Here is a 12,254-nt window from a genome sequence, read left to right on the forward strand (position 1 = left end):
GGGACAATCAAGGTTATAAGGCACATCTCAGCAGAAGCAGCTGCCGTGGGTAAAGCAAACTGGTCACTGCATCCCCTTAATTAGATGTATTAGACGTCGTTCTGAAGAAATCCAAGAGTTAAGGCAAAGGGGGTCATTTTCAACGGCCTCCTCAAAACAAGACCAAAGCTAAAAGGCATGTCAACAGAACAGCAGAGATGGGGGAGCTGCTAAGAGTGGAGGGCTCTGACACCCCACGAACTCACATCAATCACGAGCCTTCTAGGATGCATTTTGAAAACCACAAGCTAGAATTAAAGGGGACTTTAAATATTCATTTAGGTTTTCCTTCCATCTGTTCATCCAAAAGACAGATCCCAGACAGCACACAATTCTTAAATCTCCTGAGTGACATGTGACACTAAGCTCATCCTCCTATCATCTAGGCTTTTTAAGTAAGAGACTACTTGAAATAGATGCCAAAGATATGCTTCTGAGGAGTCCATCACGTCTGTAACCAGTCACGTAGCTACTTGGTCAGGGGTTGTAATATACCTTAGTTCTCCCCATGAGTAGTGGGACATACGCAGCTTTCCATTAGTAATAGAGTTATTGAGACTGTATTAAATGAACATAAATCTTTTTCTGAACCAAAGTCCTGCTCAGAAAAAAACAATAATGGGTCTTGATGGAATTTGCAGTACACAGAGCACTCTAGAGTTCACAAGCAAATAGCCTGGGCAATATAGGACCTCAGTATAACTGAGTGTCAGAGAAGGCATCTCAGGGTTTTGTCGTTTACAATATGTGCACCTTCACAGTGGCTCTGTGCTCCTGTGGATTCTCAGAAGGGGCACTACTGTCACAGTCCAGTTCTGCCTGTCCTATGAGGTATGCATACATGGCACTGTCTGTCATTTGTGTGAGAGCACACACATGGCAGTGTAGGTATCTCTATGGGGCTGGCTGGGAAGTTTCAGGAGCCTCACTTGGCTGGTAGGGAAGGGAAGGGAAAGGTAAACACTGGGCCAGAGGGCACTCCACTAGCTGAAGGTCCCAGTCTTTCTTTGCATCACTTATCCTTATGGTCCTTTAGTTCTTACGGCCCTTTGTCATGTATCAAGGGGAGAGTCTGATAAAATAATGCACCAGGCTGGCACTTGAAAGTGCTTCCTTTTTGGTATCTTTTTTCGAAAGGTCTTCCTGGAGATAATATCTTCAGGTGGCCACTGTCTTGGTAAAAGTTTTAGGCGAGCAAGGAAAGAATCATCTTGTGGCTTTTAGGGATGTCGTGAAGTAGTGGGTAAATGTGCACCTTTTGAAGCCTCTTCAGTCCATGGCTACATCATCCTGGATGTGTTGGGTCCTCCTACAGCTTATCCAGAAATATCCCCAGAGAATAATTTTGCCATGTGAGAAAACTGCCCAAGATTCTCTGCTCCCTGGTGAGGACAGAAGTAGAGGAATTGAGTCTTGGTTACTATATAAATCAGCTAAAGAAAAGTACTTATGGAAAACGCCCTGGTAGATCTTTCAATTATTCAGCTATGGAGTCATCTAGGTATCTCTTGTGAACAAAGGAGCAAGTAGTCTTACAAATTTTACTTCTAGATTTTGGGAATCAGAACAGGAGGAACCATGGAGAGGGTTGGAAGTACTGTGAGATAAGACAAATAGAAAAGAGTCAACAGTCTGGGAGATGGCTTTATCGGTAAAGGGACTGCCACATATGCCTGAGGAGCTGAGTTTGGATTCCCCAGCACCCAGATAAAACAGGGTAGGACAATGCTGGCTTATAATTCCAGCACTGCAGGGAAGGAGGGTCTTCAGAGCTCCATGGCCCTAATCTAGCCCAACAGTGAACTTTGGAATCGGTGAGACATCTTGTCTCAACAAAAAAGGTGGAAGCAAACAGAAGCTGGATGGGTGGGAAGGGGGGAAGGTAGGGAGGCTCTGGGAGGAGACGGAGGAACAGAAACTGTGATCAGACTATATTGTGTAAGTTTTCAATTAAAAATAGTAAAAATAAAGGTGGACTGTGTTAATACAAAGGAGAAGAGTAGTGGTTGGTCTGGAAAGGAAGCAGACACAGATTCCTTTTGTGGAAAGTGGGGTTTATTATAGTGGAAGTGTCCCAGGCCTCATCATAGGCCTGAGCTTGGGCATTAGACAGAAACAATACAATCTGTGGAGATGTGAACATGATGGAGCCTTAAAAGACAGGAGGGGCTTCCTTTAAAACCCGAGGAGAAGCTTAAGCGTGAGAAGGGGAAGGTGAGAGAGAAACAACTACCTGAGGATGGAAGAGGGAGGTCAGAGGGGCCTCTGCAGAGAGCGGCCTTCAGAGCATCTCTCTGAGCAAATCCCCCAAACAAAGGCCAGAACTGGCTTCGTACAACCTTTTAAGGGTGGCAGGAAGTTGCCCATCTGGTGATTTAGTTCAGAAGAGTGTATTTGATCAAGTCCATGGAGGAGCCAGGCATCACACATTGAGAGCTTTGGGTCACTGAATAGGCTGTTTCCTAGCTCTCTGCTGGGGGCGAGGAGTGATTCAGGCTGTGAGATCTGGCCTAAGAGTGCAGGCCAATGTTCTAACAGAGGATGATAAAGGACGACATCCAACATTGACCTCCAGCCCCTACGTACACATGGTGCACCAGTATGATGATGCACACACACAAACACACATATACACATACCCCCTCACACACACGGAGAATCAATAGAGTCAATAAGATTCTACTGAAATGAGCCTTTTTATTGAGCATCCATGGTTAAGGACAGTTTACCAGATCTTCTGATAACCAGAGAGAAACCAAATCCTGAGGATTATTTCTAGTCTCACCCATTTCAGCATCAGTCTCTGGGGGCCAAGAAACAACCCGAATGCAATGAGCTCACTCTTTGGTGGGTGCAAAGCTCACAGGCACAACTAGAAAATAACAGGGCAGGGAAAACTCCATTGCTTTCAGCAAGTAAAGAGACCGCAGGATATAATCCCAAAGCAGTGCACATGCCTGGGCAGAGAAGACAAGGGTCTGTTACAAGGCACAGTCACAGACATTCATGTAGGAAGTCCCATCACCACACACACATTCAGCCTCATTCTTCACCATGCTGTTTGAGGTCACACATTCCATGTTCAAAGAATTGGCAGCTTTGAATGTCTAGGGGGTATAGAATTTAATGTTTTAATGAACAAAGAACATTCTAGGTCACCTAAGAAGAGGGATTTGGGCTGGCCCCTTGTACAATTCTTTAGAGAGCCTTATTGAAAGAAAAAGAAAACTTCAGAACCTGCTGGCAGTCATTCGTAAAGGACAGCAGCTGAGGACTTGAGTGGCGGTTGATGCCACCTTGTCTCCAGCTGCTTCTGCTGGCTGTGAACTGTCACTACTACGCTTGTGGAAAGTGTCGAGGAAGGAAACGTGGATGATGACCCCTGCGAGAAGGTTTGAACATCCTGGATTCTGATGGATGACAAACTCTAGACCCCTGAGAGATGCTCAGAGGAGTCACCCCCACAAACTGCGTGTCCACCCAGGAGACCACGTGACATCCTGAGCACAGAAGGCTAGAAACCTGAGACTGATATTTGGACAGAGAATTCGTTTTGACCTAGGGATCTAGAGGACATCTTCCTTCCATTTGGGATTCTTTCATACTGAGGACCAAAATTGTAGAGAACCCCAAATACAGTTTCTGGCTAGCTGCTAGGTGGACAACTCCTGTGTTCCACATTTGGACTGGCAGTGACTTTCTAACTGGGCTTTGTGTTTCCTGCATTACAGCTGTGGTAATGTGTTCATGGAGTCAGGTGGCCTCCTGAGTTGGCAGCGTGGTGGGGGTGGGGGCCAGTGTGTGTGGAGGTTCAGCCCTCCAGTGTTCTGGGAACCATTTCTATAAGCCCACTCTACAGAGTCCTCCAGTTATGTCTTCACAAGCTCCAGGGTTCCTTTATCACATTCTTTCTGTGTAAAGCATCAAGAGTGGATTCCCTTTCACACACCAAACTCCATCTGAAACAGAGTACCAAGACAAATAAGAGGCCTGTCGTAAACAAATCCCATAGATGCTTTCATTTCCCTCACAAATGAAGTCTAGGCAAACAAACAAGTTACTTAAGGAGGGAAATGTGAGTGCAATCGTTCTCTGTAACACTAAATGACAAGAGAATTGGATTGGTTCAAGTTTGGGAAGTGATGCATGTTTCTAAGATCCATAATCCGTAATTACAAAATACAGACCCACAGACGCTTGCAATAAAGAAGTGTGTTTAGTGCTGTTTACCCTACAGTTTGCCAAATTGTTTCAGCATAGCAGTCAGTATTTGACAAATGTTAGTCTATTTAGTTTTGAGGAGGAAAGTATACTGTCTATATAACTTGCTAAGAAAATAATGAGACACTGAAGCAAACTATCAAAATCTTAAAAGAGAAGAAATATAGAATAAAATTCTATAAGCAATAAAACCAATACAGTTCAGCCTAAGTCTAGTTGTTAGTATAGTTATTAGACTCATGAATATTAAGCAAAAGTCTTGGAAGATAAAATACAGTAAACATTAATTTAAAATTCTGTAATATACTGGGCTGGGGGGAAGGCTTGGTAAAGTGCTTGGATTGCAAGCATGAGAACCTGATCCCCAGAACCCACGTAAAAATATCAGGCAAGGCAATGTGTACTTGAAGTCCTGGCACTGGGGATGTGGAGACAGGAGGAAGCCTAGAGTTTGCTGTCCAGCCTTGCCTCACTGGAGAGGTGAAGGAGGTGGACAGTACTTCTGAAGGTGCCGCCATAGCTTGCCTTCCAGCTCCAAATGCTTGACATACACATGGACATGCACACATACACATGGACATGCACACATACACATGGACATGGACTCTGCACACACTTGTACACACACACACAAATGAAAAAAGTATCAAATTAATAGTTTCCAAGTCATGAGCAAGAAGAAAACCCAAACAGCAATTACAATAAATTGAAAAACTAATGGCTATTGTTCAACAAAAGCCAGGAGTGAAAACTGTGAAAAACAAGAACACTTACACTGGATTATTTATTTGTTTGTTTGTTTGCTTGTCTGTCTGTCTATCTATTTACTGAGACAGAGTTTCTCAGAATAGGCTGACCTCAGCCGGGCGGTAGTGGCGCACACCTTTAATCCCAGCACTCGGGAGGCAGAGCCAGGCAGATCTCTGTGAGTACGAGGCCAGCCTGGGCTACAGAGTGAGATCCAGGACAGGCACCAAAGCTACATGAGAAACCCTGTCTCGAAAAACCAAAAAAAAAAAAAAAAAAAAAAAGAATAGGCTGGCCTCAAACTCAGAGATCTGCCCCCAAGTGCTGGGATTAAAGGCATGCACCACCATTACCCGGCCACTGGATTTTGAAAGAATACAAGCATATGCTCTTTATAGAAGTCTACCACAAATAAAAAAAATCTTACATAAAGTATAAATCAAGGGATGCACAAAAATAGAAGAGAAATGCAGACCAGCCAAGCGGGGACCTGTTGGCTAGCACTAAAGCAAATGGGAAGTTTTCATGTTGGTACAAAATTCGTCACGGCAAGGCAGACACCTCCACCGGAAGCTCCCAGCACAGCCTGCAGAACAGTTGTGTTTGCTTTCACGGCCATGCCTTTCCTCAAGATCAGTGAGCAGCCAAGCACTGTTGCACCGTCATGGACTGAACCCTTTGCCACACTCTTGGAGCAACCTACCAGAAAAGAACACAAGCTCTATGTGGAAGCACCGGCATTTCACCAAGTGCCTGTGGAATTAGTGCCTGGGTTTGAAGGAAGCCCTTGCTACCCACACAACTGGGTATTCTACCATGACTGGTAGAATAGCATGCGATGGCTCTGGCTCCAGCCTATCTTCTCTAGCACACGCTTCCCATCTTCTCTTCAGAAATCCAGGGGCCAGGGCATCTACCCATCCAGTTGTTCTATTCATGATGAGTTAATGTGGGTGAACAGTAGAAAGTCTGTCTTAACTAAAAATCCAGATGGTATCTTTTAATCAAGTTTTGCATGCAGTGACTCTGATATCTCATCCCAGTGTGATAGCTGAGTATCTTTCTCAAACAGTGTATGAGCTGAAAAGGAAAAAGTGTAAGTAACACTCTCCAGACTCCAAAATAGGAGACACTAACTTTAGTGAAAATACATCAAAGCAATATGTAAGAAGAAATTGACAAAAATCACATTATAAAAGAGAGACTTGCCAGAGGTGGTGGTGCATGTCTTTGATCACAGCACTCAGGAGGCAGAGGCAGTTGGATCTCTGTGAGTTTGAGGCAGCCTGGCTTATGTCAGCAGTTATCAACCTGTGGGTCAGAACCCCCTTGGAGGTTGAAGGACACTTTCACAGAAGTCGCCTAAGACCATTGGAAAACACAAATACTTACATTATGATTCGAAACAGTAACTAAATTGCAGTTATGAAGTAGCATATTCATGAAGTTATGAAAATAATTTTATGGTTGGGGTCACCACAACATGAGGAACTGTGTAAAAGGGTCTTAGCATTAGGAAGGTTGAGAACCACAGGTTTATGTAGTAAGTTTCGGCCAGAGCTACATACAAAGAAAAGAACTTAATATAGAGGATTTGAAGAAACAATAATTTAAATGACAATACATTGAAATTTGTGCTCTACAAATAAAACACATGTATTTATGGAAAACCTACAATATTTGAGGATATGTTAATGCTGTGGAACAATCTTTTTGTACAACTATAAATATGTATTACTCTTATTGGCTAATAAAAAGCTGATTGGCCGGTAGCTAGGCAGGAAGTGTAGGTGGAATAGCCAAATCAAGGATGCTGGGATGAAGAAGGGTGGAGTCAGAGGAGTCACTAGGAGATGCATAGAAGCAAGATGGGCATGCCGTACTGAGAAAAGATTCTCATGTGGCAAAGCATAGATTAAAAAAAATAGGTTAATTTAAGTGTAAGAGTTAACTAGGAACAAGCCTGAGCTATCTGCTGAGCATTTATAATTAATGTAAGCCTTAGTGTGTTTATTTGAGAGTGGCTGTGGAAAAGGAAAACTCCACCTACATGCTAAACCTTAAAATAGAATCTCTATAAATTCTTCAAAGTGACAATTCTGTCATATATAGGACAATAAAAATAAAATAGAAAATTAACAATGTACAATAGCAGTAAACTAAAAGTTAAAAACAATCAGAAATATCAAAAACTCTAACCCTCTAGTCAAAGAATTTCAGGGAGTTACACTGTATCTGATACTTCTTGTATACCATCTCACATCCCCTTCCTTTTACATGACCCCAGCCGCCTTCTCTGTGGCATGTCCTTCCCTGTAGACTACAGTCTGTTTCTTCAGGCAGCAGCTCGCCTGAGTGGTGAATTGTACTCTATGCTCACACATCCTCAACCTAGAAGAGTGAGAAAGCTAACTCCTTCAACCAATCAGGATGATAATCAGTGGAGAGAATACATCCCTTTGTCAATTCCAATAAACATTTAATACAGTCTTTAGAATATCCCCGTGACACCAAGAACCATTTAATCCCAACGAATATCAATTCACTAACACACGAATGTGTTGGAGCTCTTTTCTTCCATTTATTCTCCATGGTCTCTCATCCCTACTCGCTGGAAGCCCTTCCACGAGGTCTTGTGTCAGGCTCACTTTTCCTATGTCCCGGAAGCATAAATTAAGTCAATATAGCCCTAGAAAGCTGACCCTCTGCATTCTATCCAGAGCCTAATCCAGGAGTCAGACGGCAATGAGGACCCCAGTGTGGGGAAATGAACCTCCTCCAGCAACTGAGGGAGGAAAGTTGACGTAGCTGCAAGACAGCTTCTGAATGAGAAAATATTTACCAGAAGAGCAGCGCCAACACAGAACAAGGTGTCAGAAGAGAATGCAAATGTTTTTATGCCCTGATACCACAGACATTATAAACTGAAAAAAGTTGGGAAGAGAAGAAATTCACAGCCTTTTTTTTTTTTTTTTTTTTTGGTTTTTCGAGACAGGGTTTCTCTGTGTAGCTTTGCGCCTTTCCTGGAACTTACTTGGTAGTCCAGGCTGGCCTCGAACTCACAGAGATCCGCCTGGCTCTGCCTCCCAAGTGCTGGGATTAAAGGCGTGCGCCACCACCGCCGGGCGAAATTCACAGCCTTATCTATAATGTTTAAAGCTCAAAGACATCATTTAAAGTTGATGAGCCAAGTAGCAGAAACATAATAATATTTAATAATACAAAGAATAAGGTAGATAGTGTCAACCTAAATCTTTTGTTGGTGAAGAGCACACAGGGAAAAGAGTTGTGGTAATTGTTAACACCCTGGTTATAGAACTATACAGACACTACCCAAAAGAATAGAGGGAAAAGGGGATTAGACACCAAAAAAAAATCTTTCTTAATATCAAAAGGTACACATATAGACAAAGAAAATTCCACATAATGGAAATATTTTTAAACTGCTGATACAAAAGTACATAGAATAACAGTGTAAAACAAAAATCAAACTTATCTGAATAGCAATAAATGTCAGGTAATTTATACATTGAAAGTGGTTTTAAGGCTGAATCACCAAACAAGGCTAAAAATAAACAGATGCAAATATACTTCACAATAAAAACAGGATCAAGATCTTAATAGGAAAGGTGAAATTCAACCCTCAAAGCATAAATGTTCCATAAAAAAAAGATGTTCTTAAAGCTAATGGCCCAATTCACAGCAGGGATGTAATTATAAATCTTTTATGCATCAAATAACACTTCAGCATATTGTATAAAGTAAAAACTACAGTGGCTACAATAGAAATAGAAACATCTCTTATTAATACAATCCACCACATTAGGCCTGCATGAACAAGTACATAACTGTATTGTTAGCCACAAAAAGAAAAGCACTTGAAAAACAACTGGACAACTGCTCTTGATTAAAAGTCTTAAGTAAAATGAGAAAATATATGTATTTATTTAACACGAAGAAAACTAAATCTATCTCAGCCTCAAAGTTAGAGGCACGTTTAAAGAGAAAACAATGAATGCATCCCTAAACTATGCACGATTCAGTTATAGACAGCATTGTAGCAAGTGGCTGGAGGAAGAAGATAATGAGGTCACCAAGGAAAGTAAAAGTGATGCCATATGGGAAGGAGGAGTTAAAATGATCATTATCAAAATGTTTATACACCCCCAAACCTCAAAAATTAGTTTTTACATATATAAACAGTAGGCATGTAAAAGATACTATGAAAGAAAATGATGTATTTCAGTAGCAATGAAAAGAAAAATGGTCCTGGGAATATAGCTCAGCGGGAGAGCACTCAGTATTCAAAAGGCCCTGGGACCCATCCTCAGCAGCACTGAGAATAAACTTACCAAGAAATATGTAAGGACTATGAGAAAACAATCCAACAAAACCTTAAATCATTATTGAAGTTTATAGGGCTAAACAGAACACAGATCATGTTCTCAGATACATAAGGTAACATTACAGAAGTATCAATATTGTTTTAATAAAAATATCCCAGGGGCTGGAAAGATGGCTGAGCAGTTAAGAGCACTGGCTGCTCTTCCAGATGATCTGGGTTCCATTTGCAGCACCTACATGATGGCTCACAGTCCACGCAACTCCAGTCCCAGGGGATCTGACACCCTCTTCTGGCCTCCATGGACACTGCACTCATGTGGTGCACAGACATAATATGAAGATAAAACATCTCCCCACTCACACACAATTTTAACTAAAATTTAAAAATATTTCAAAGTTGTTTTTTAAGCTAAACATTTTTTTCTAAGCCTGGGATGTAACTTAGTTTGATTGTCTGCCTAGCACATACAAGGCCTAAGTTTGAGCCCTAGCTGATGGGGTGAAAAGCATAAATGCTTGCCAGGCATGGAGATGCATACCTGTAATAACAGCACTCGGGAGATGGAGGGATTGGGATTACAAGTTCTAGACCAGCCTGAGCTCCATGTAAAGACTGTTTCAAAAACCAAAACAAAACTTCTAAAGTCTGTAAAGCACAGAATGTTTGTGTAAACACTGAAAGATTCACTAAAATAAATTAATAAATTTCATGGTTTCCAATAAAAACAGGGTAATAATTGGCACATGAATAGGCATGTAAGGAGAACCAGAATCTGAAATAGGTCCTATTGTGTATAATAATTTAGTATTGTGTATAATAATTTAGTATGCTATAAAGATGGACTTTCAAAATGCAATGTATGAAATTCTCAAATAACTAATTCTCAAATATAACTAATATTATATTTAAGAAGTTAGAATTTCAAATCCAACTCCTAAATTTGATCTTGTTGTTGTTAAGGTAGGAATTGAACCTAGAGCCTACAGCAAGCCAAACCTTTAAATGGACTTTAAAGAATTAGTGTCAGAACAGTATGATAGCCATTTAGAAAAAAAAATCAGTTAAAGGTATATCATCTCAGTATATAATGTGAGTATAACTTCTGTAGAAAGTGAAACAGAATTCTTTTGATTCTAGAATGATTACAAATAAATTACAGATAAAACTTTTAAAAGTATACAATGTGGGGGAAAGGCAAAATCAAAAGATGAGACTAAATAGAGGGATTTACTTTGAATTTCATTTACATTGATTTATACATTGGGTTTTGTGTTTTTTATGTCATGAGTGTTTTCCCAGCATGCTTGTTTGTGCTCCTCCAGCCTGCAGTGCCTGCAGAGGCCAGAAGAAGGAATCGGATGCCGTGAACTGGTCACAGCTGGATGCATGCCCTCCAATGTGGGTGCTGGTTCTCTGTGATCACAGCACAGTTCTTACTTCTGAACCATCTTTCCAGCCTCAAATTGGAGGGTGGGGGTCCCCTAAGGCATATCACAAAGGAGAGATCAATAACCTGATCACAGAAAGGATTGGAACAGGCAGTTAGGAAACGAATGGTGCTTAAACATCATCTCAGTTGGTGTGAGGAAAATACAAGTTTCCTCCACAGTTCTGAAATGTTCGTTAGAAGGACAGCGTAGGCTGGTGATTGTGTAAACTCGATACAGTCCTGGAGCACAGTATTGTTGTTAATCAGTGATGTCCCTGGGCCCAACTATTCCACTCCTGGAATCTGACCCACAGACAGGTGTAGCCATGTGCAGCTGGTGCACATAACCAAGTACTGAAGCATTATCCATAATAGCAGCACAATGTCCCTAAGAGAGGACTGGCATTAGCTCTGGTGTATACATATACATGCAATGCCATGGTGTTCTTTTTTTTTTTTTTTTTTTAGATGAAGATGATATCTGTGTAATTATAGGAAAGGCTCGCCAGATTGGTTTCCTGGGGCTACCTCAGCAAACTGCTGTAACCGAGGTGGCTTTAGGACAACAGAAATGTATGTCCTTATAGTTGAGGAGATTAGAAGTTTTAATCAAGGGTTGGCATGGTCATGTGCTTTCCAGGGGCTGTGGAAAGGATCTGGTTGGGCTCCTATCTTGCTCGTGGTGGTCCTGGCAGTTTTCAGCATCCCTTGGCTTGTGGACATAAGAATAGTCTTTCTCTATCTTCACAGGGCATCCTCCATCACATCGGGGAAAAAGTGCTTAAGGGTGGGGCGTGGTCAGCAGAGAGCTTGAAAAGGAAGGAAGAGGGGATCAAAACGAATTATATGCATGGATGAAATTCTCAAACAATAATTTTTTAAAAGAGGAAATCAGCGTTTGGTTAAATAAATGAGTCAGTCAGTTAGGACATGAGCCAACCACCACAGTGAGGAAGAAACTGAAAATAAGCCTAGGTATATCATAATGTACAAAATGTGCTATCTTTTATTTACTAAAGACAAAAATCCGTAAGGCTTCCATTTGCATATGTTATGGGAGGCTTCTTAGGAAATCAACAGGAAGACTTTAGTTATGGATAGGGGCATTTGTGACTCAGATTGGGGACTCTGGAGAAGAACAAGACAGTACTGTATGTCTTTCCATGTCATCTTAACGTGGACCATAGGCTACACTACCTTGACAAATAAGATTTTTTAAGAGTGTGAAATAGTGCTGTCTATGGTGTTGACATGGGGAAAAGAGGATCATCGGAGCAAGTCACGAAGTCAGGAAATAAACAGACATGGACCCTCAGAACAGTTCTGCAAATGGGCTGGTAGAACTAAAAGTTGACGTCATCCTATTTGCCTATTTGCCAATGGCTGGCTTCTGCAGTAGCTACAGGGAAACCATGTCAGATGTCTTCAATCCCATTTGGAAAATTTAACAGAGGCAAGCAATTAGGGATCGAA

Source organism: Peromyscus eremicus, chromosome 7, assembly GCF_949786415.1.
Source record: "Peromyscus eremicus chromosome 7, PerEre_H2_v1, whole genome shotgun sequence".
Taxonomy (NCBI): Eukaryota; Metazoa; Chordata; class Mammalia; order Rodentia; family Cricetidae; genus Peromyscus; species Peromyscus eremicus.